The sequence below is a fragment of the Helianthus annuus genome, chromosome 10 (assembly GCF_002127325.2).
Source record: "Helianthus annuus cultivar XRQ/B chromosome 10, HanXRQr2.0-SUNRISE, whole genome shotgun sequence".
In the NCBI taxonomy this organism is placed as follows: domain Eukaryota; kingdom Viridiplantae; phylum Streptophyta; class Magnoliopsida; order Asterales; family Asteraceae; genus Helianthus; species Helianthus annuus.
In genome coordinates, this window is record NC_035442.2 from 76,786,806 (window position 1) to 76,794,728 (window position 7,923).

The following is a 7,923-nucleotide window of genomic DNA, read 5'->3' on the forward strand; positions in this document are numbered from 1 at the left end:
TCTTCTTTACCGAGAACAGGAAAACGTACAGGGTCACGTAGGCTTTACGTGACGTGCCCTTCCCCGAGGACAGTGGTACGCGTGGGGGCTACGTAGGCTTTACGCAGCGTGGCCTTCCGACCTGGAAGCCAGTAGATGGTATTGGGTTACGTAGGCTTTACGTAACGTGTCCTCCCGACCCGGGAGACATATGGCAAGTATACTGGGTTACGTAGGCTTTACGTAACGTGTCCTGACTAACCTGAGGACGATGGTCTATAGTCTGGTATATGCGTAAGTACGAGTAATCATTTCATATTCAACATATCCAACCCAATTCCCAACCCGGGAATCCCATGCCTTGGCTGTGTGAACTCACCTTGGTTTGCTCGGCAGATACACAGAGAGTACAAGTAGCAAGTAAATGGTCACTCACGTCCTACCATGGTTATTATTCGAGTCAGGTTCGTATATAGCACGTATACAGTAATCACGTATAGTCATGGCAAACATGTACGCACATAAGCAGATAAGGCATAGCATGTGAGGATCCAATTGTCTAAGTCCAATCATACCCGGCCCAATGTCATAAGCAGCCCAATACCAAAACAGTCCAGATTCTCAATCGGCCCAAATAGCAATCACATACAAGTCCACTAATAAACAGTCCACAGTTCAAATCGTTGGGCTCAATAGGTTGGGCCCGTAACAGTAAAGGCCCAACAGTGTGCGTGTAAAGGGTGGTCTCGAGTCGCAACGGAGATCTCGAGTCGCAACCGGAGATTACGAGTCGCAACAGCTGATTGCGAGTCGCAATGGAGATCTCGGTTCATCATGGTCTGGTTACGAGTCGCAACAGGACTCGCAACCGTGGTTACGGTTCATGCTGTTGTGGTTTCGAGTCGTGACCACGAGGTTTCGACTCGCAATCCAAGTCGCAACCGTGTGACGTGTGTGTAACCGGTTTCCATAAATCTTGCATTGACTTATCCGTGATTTCAGCTAACAGTTTGGTCAGTTTCGGTAACAGATCAATTAACATAATTTCAACAAATCATTAGCATAATATCGATCAAACATAACAATTTCAACACAAATTCATAAGAACCCTAATTATACCATGCATGAACAACCAACAATTCATCGACAAACCAACATTCAAGTTAACCCGATGCATACTATAGCCGATTACTTGTTCATTCGGTAATACTACCAGATCATCGATCCTTATGCAATTCATACATTCGCACATATATCCGGTTCATATCTAAGCCAATTACATGATCATCAAAACAGCCGATTTCTATATATCAATACATTCGGTTCTAAACTAATCACAACTACAAACTGATTATATAACAATACATTCAAGGACCAACATAACCACATAATCTAACCGGCCCTAGATCATCATCATGCAAATTCTAATCGGTTCGATTTAAGCATGTAATCAAAGCATCACTTAACACACAAGCATAAAACATCATACTAACCGATTACAAGAAGGAGAGTGTGATCCGAGCAAGGGTGTTCCTTGGTGCCGTCGGGTTCCAAACGAACGAGAGAGAGAGAGCAAAGCTTCTAGGGTTTGTGTGTGTGTTTGTGATTTGCAAAAGTGGTAAAACAAAACCCCTAAACTCAGTTTTGTGTGTTGCGAGTGGGGAGTGGGCCGAGCCCACTCGATTGTCTAATGGACCCGAGAACAAGGAGTGGCCCCAAAGGGCTTGTGCGAGTGGTGTTGTGCGGTTCAAGTTATGTAGCCTTGTGCGGTTTGGCTCGTTTACATACATCCACATATTATATGCACAACACACGTAATAACAAAATCACATAATTATTCAATAAACAACGTTCTCATAACCACGTATCGTTACACAAAGTGAGTCTAAAGTTCGAGTTGTCACAAACGTTAACAGATCAAACATTTGTGTGTGGCCCAACATCTTGTGCGATCCACAAGATGTTGTGCGATCATTCGAACATGTGCTATTGTGCGACCAGGGCTTCTTGTACGACTAAGGGCCTTGTGCGATCAATATTCAAACATTCCAATAATCAAGCAATTCGGTTACAACCAACTTATCAGTTTCAAGGTTTCCATGTTTACATCAATCAATTAACAACTTCTATTCTAGCTATCATCGATCAAAACGGTTTTTATTTCAACTTTTCTTATGAACCCTAATCCGATTCATATGAACAATCATCACAACATATTCAATCAACAATCATTCTCGCATCCAATTCACATGAACCCTAGCCGAGTCAAAATCAACAAGAACAACAATCGTAATACCGAAACATATTAGCATGCATCATGAATCATTAACATTCATAACAAGACGATTTCATGATCATTATCACTCAACCTATATGTGGGCCGATTAACAAGAACATCACATACGATAATCATGTTTACACACTAACCATTATATCAAAACATGGATCGCAGTAACATGTAACAAAACATAGGGCACTAACCGTCTCAAGGAAAGATCTGAATCCTATGAACTTCGAGGAGGGTGGCTGCCTTCGGTTCGTGAGAGGGAGAGAGAGGAGAGCTAGGGTTGTGTGTTATGTTTGAGAGTTGTGACAAAATGAGAAAACAAAACTCAAGGATGAGTTCTTGTTTGCGTAGAAAAGGAGTGGGCCGGCCCATCACGGGCTGCCCCTTTGGTCCGATTACAAGGTGTAGCCCAAATGGCCTTATGCGTTCGAGTGTACGTTGTGTGGTTGGTTCTTGTTGTGCGTTTGGGCCAATATATACATACATACTTTGCATTACATAAAACACAAAATCATAACGTTTAATAATCGTAATAGTTCACATAAGCACGTAACGTTACACAGAAGCAGGTTCGAATTACGAGTTGTCACATTATGTGTTCCCAAAGCACTAAATCTGATCCTAACACTTGTTGCAATCTTGTTAATACTTGGAGAACACTCTAGCCACATGTCATGATCCTATGACTTCAAGACTAGTATAAATAAACCACCTTCATTCATTTCAAAACTTGTTCATTTCACTTCTTTCTTCTCCCTACTTCTTGGAGCTTGATTCCATCATTTGGAGGCCTCCCACCTGAGATCTTATGTGTTTCCAAACACAAGTAAGTTCTCATCCTAGTCTATTTTAATTCTTTTAGCTATTTTGAGCTAAAAGTCAAACAGTTTGACTTACTGTTTGACTTTCGGTTTTGACCATAATTGGTAAAGTCAAAGTTCAGTTGAGCTTTGCAACGTGATCGTATCATGAAGGTTATAATCCCTTGCGATTATACCTATTGATTACCACGTTTACTAGTCGAAGTGACGAGTCAAAGTTTCGGTCAAAATGCATAATTATGTGCATTTTACGACGGAACTATTTTTAGGTATCAAAACACTAGGTTTTGATACCAAATCAGTTTGGCAACTTAGTTAAACATGTTTTGACATGTTTAACTCGTCACTTCTAGTTTAGTGCTTATTTAGGATCGTAAGTCGAGCGGTCTTGACCACTGCTTTGACTTTCGAATCCGACCCGTTTGGTCGATCTTAGGATCCGACCAAACACATATTTGTGACCATAGTTGTATAGGGAATAAGCTTTTGAGGTTATACCTTATGGTCACGTCGTTTGGTTAGTGTTACGATAAGTCGATTGTTGTATGCCTAAAAATGACCAAAATGCCCTTTTTGCGCATAAATCCATTTTAAGCATATGTAACCAACTTTTTGACATATAAACTGATGTTTCAACTTTATTAAACTTATTTTGGCATATAAGACTTATCATAGGACTTGTTTGACCATCCGAACGCGTTTTTACGCAAATGACACGTTAAAGTGGCGTAAACTACCTTAACGGGTCATAACGCGTCAAAAACACTTAGGTTTCATTCCAAATCAGAATGTTAAGTTTAGTAAACCATTTCATATGAGTTCCAACACTCATTTGGTTTATAAAACCTCATTTTATCTGATTCCTCGATTTATGTCCTGTTACACCAACATAGTATCTGATACACTAGGAACCACTTCAACACTTGAACTCTTGATCCTTTGAGCTTTGTTATATCATTTGAACAAGCCCTATACGCAAACCCAAGTGAGTACATAGCTTCCCCTCTTTTACGTTTTTCAAATGTTTTGGGGTGATTCATATGTGTAACCGACTTATTTTCAAATGTATGGCATATATGTGTTTACTAAGTGCTTTTTGTGTATTATTCCGATTATGCAAACATGACGATTGAGAACACATCCTTATAGGATCTATCTATCTTCATAGTTAGATTCTTGTAGGATATTTGAAGTACAGTCTTAAATCTTTCTATCTTCATAGTAAGATTTCTAAGAAGTGCTTTACACGACGATGGTTATTGTTTATGTGTAGAGATTGTTGGTGATTTAGATAACGAGACTAGAGTAATACAATAAGAACATGGTGGATACGCCGCGGGTACTTCCTGTTGGACTCTGTATGCCCAAGACACATATTAAATTGATGTGGCTAGTACGTTATGATCCAAGTCGGGTCATACCCAATAACAAGCTAGATAAACACCTATAATATTTGTTTATGATATGATCAAACAAATGAATATTAACACTTACAATATTTAGAAATCGGTTTTCTAAATAGTTGCACTTGACAAACTAGTAAATTATATGGATAATTTATTTTGAGAGAATATTTTATTTTGATATTTAACGGGTTAAATGACTTAATAAAAGTTGTATAAGTCTTAAAATATGTGATGTTATAATTTTATAAAAGTTATAAAATTATATAAGACTTAAATTGTTATTATAAGAAAATTATTGAAATTTTTTTATAAAAATAAAAGCTAGGGCCACCCCCTCATGGGAACTCACAAAAGTTTTTTGGTCCAATCATAATGCATGCATTTTGCATGTCTAGATGATGCTTGATTGGCCATTTTGGGTGACAACTTTCTCTCTCATCCTTTTAAGAAAAGGTGTTGCAAGACTTGTAACTATCTATCATTTTTCTTTCAAGAATTCAAGTGCAAGAACTCTATCAATTACCTTCAAATTTTCGGCCAACATATGGTTGTTTTGGAGAAATTTCAAGTGAGTTTTCAAGTGTAGAAATCCTAGCAACATAAGGTGTTCGTTGGAAGCTTGGGGTATGCAAGCTTGAGGTCTTCTCCTTTGAAGATTTCCATTCAAGAATATCATCTTCTTCATATCACCTTGCTCTTGGAATGGTAGTATTCTAAAACACCCTATGGTTGTATTTTTGATAGCATGCATGTCATATATGGATCCGATTTTGGGTTTTTGCATTTAAAAGAGTTTTAAATCTTGTAAAGTAACATGTTTTAAATCCTTTTTCCGCTACGTTTTAATTTTATTCGGATAAAATTACTTTGATAAACATGTGAAAAACCCAACAATGGCATCTAGAGCCGCTTATATGAGTGCTTGCTTCATCGGATTTAAAATTTTTGGGTTTTCGGGTTTTCGGGTTTGGAGAAACCCAATAGCCGAAATTTTATCCATGGATTTCCTGTTGTTTTTTCAAGTTTTATTTCCTACATGCATAAAGGAATCTTGAAAAAATTATGTCATATGGATGATTTGTTTTGTTTGGACAAAAACCCACATTTTTCGGTTTTTCATTCTTGGCCGAAAAATATAGGTTGTAAAAGGAAACCATTTTGCTCTTGAATTTTATATATATATTTGGATATATATTTTGGTGTTCATAACCTAGCCATGACCTTGTGTGAATATAATTGTGCTTGTGATTCTAGCTAATTATTCAATGGGTTGTAATAATTATTATTTTGTCTTCCATTTGTAAAAAAATATGTAATTTATTTATTTTCATTTGGTATGTAAGTAAATAGATTAGGTGTATTTTATTTTACTAGAAAACATGTATTAGGATACTTGGTTTTGTAAAAGAAGATGCACACAAAAATGCGGTTTTGGGTTTTGCCAAGTTCGGGCATAAAGGACTTCATAGTTCTTAACGGGATTTTAGCCCGATAACCAAAACACATTTTTGAAGTCCAAAGGAGTTTGGAGCTGAATTTAAAAGACATTTGGAAGCTCAAAGAATGTGAAGAAATCACAACACAAGATGAAGACTTGAAGCATTTAGATGCGGGTTCAAGTGGGAGTTCACCGACACATTATTTGTGTCCATATTCACCCTTTAGGAAGGACCTTTTGACACACTTATTTCGGCTAACAAGTGTGGTCAAAATAGTTGGCTATGGTTATGCACCTTTTAACATATGTGTTGTGTGCTTGTATGGTTATTTTTTATGGTTGTTTGGATGATATTTGGATATGCATGCTTAACAACAAATAATCTGGAACAAGCTTAAAATTGGTTCTTCAAAATCATTAAAACGGTTAATAATAGGTTTTATTAAAAATTAATGATTTTATAGTAAAATGGGTTTTATTAAAAGAACCTTGAAAATTGATTTTCATTAAAGTACCATTGATTTGAATGCATACAAATATATGGTACATAAAATTTTTCTAAACTAGAATTTTGAAAAATAAAATCCCTTTTATAAAACAAGTCAAACACCATCCTTTTATACAACACTCAAATTACTTGGGAACTCTTTGTGGGATAAAGGTCACCTAACCACATTTGAGGAAACTTGTATATTTGAGGTGGGTTCACTATGTTTGTGGGATAAAGGTCACCTAACCACTTATGTGTGTAAACTCACATGTGTGTGTAAGTTGGACGACTTGATTTGGAAACCATGAACTTAGGGTCACCGAAGCATGGGGAACAAAGGTGTTGATGGGATTAAACATGCCAACTAAACATAAAGATGTTTAAGCGATCCCATATAGCTAGAAGTTGCAAAGGGTTGCAATTGTCAAACGTTGACTACCTTGTTAATTTAAATAATGGGATAAAGGTCACCTAACCAATATTTAAATGTAACGTTGGATTCTAGATTTTAATTATTAATTGTCTATGAGACATTAAAAGGGTATTAATGATTAAAATTTTAATAATATCGAAAATACTAAAATTGAACTTTGTTAAATTTTGTAGATGGCCGCTAACAATGCAAACCCGATTACCCAAACCGTTCGTAACCTATCACTAAGAACCATCCTTGAAAAGGATCGTCTCAACCATAACAACTTCATGGATTGGTTTTGAAACTTGAGAATTGTTCTCAAGCAAGAGAAGATATCCTATGTATTGGACGATCCTATTCCCGATCAACCTGACGAGGAAGATGTAGAAGCCTACAATGATTGGGTTAAGTATACCGAGGACTCCATGCAAGCCTCTTGCCTCATGTTGGGAACTATGATTCCCGAGATTCAAAAGGACTTTGAACATCATGGGGCATACGACATGATTACCCAATTGAAGGAAATGTTCCTACAACAAGCAAGGGTAGAACGCTTCGAAACGGTTCGAGCGCTTCATGCATGTTGAATGGAGGAAACCCAATCGGTCTCATCTTACGTCCTTAAGATGAAAAGCCACATTGATCGCCTCGAGAGGCTCAATTGTCCCGTCTCTAAAGAGTTGGCTACGGATTTGATCCTCAACTCTTTAACAAAGAAATTTGAGAGCTTTGTTATAAACTATAACATGAACGGATGGGACAAGAGCATTGGTGAGCTTCATGCAATGCTCAAAACGACCGAAGCAGGAATGGGTAAAAAGGCTTTACCCGTACTAACGATCAATGAGGGAGGCAAGAAAGGGCATCACCCCGACACCAAAGCAAATGTTGCCAAGGGAAAGGGACACGTCAAAGGGAAGGGAAAAAGAAAGACAAAAGCAGAACCACCAAAACCAAAAGAGAAGAAGGCAAAAGTTGCCACAAGCGATCCATGCTTTGAGTGTGGAGAGATAGGACATTGGAAAAGGAATTGTCCAACCTATCTCAAAGAGTTGAAAAACAAGAGGGATGCGGGGCAAACCTCAGG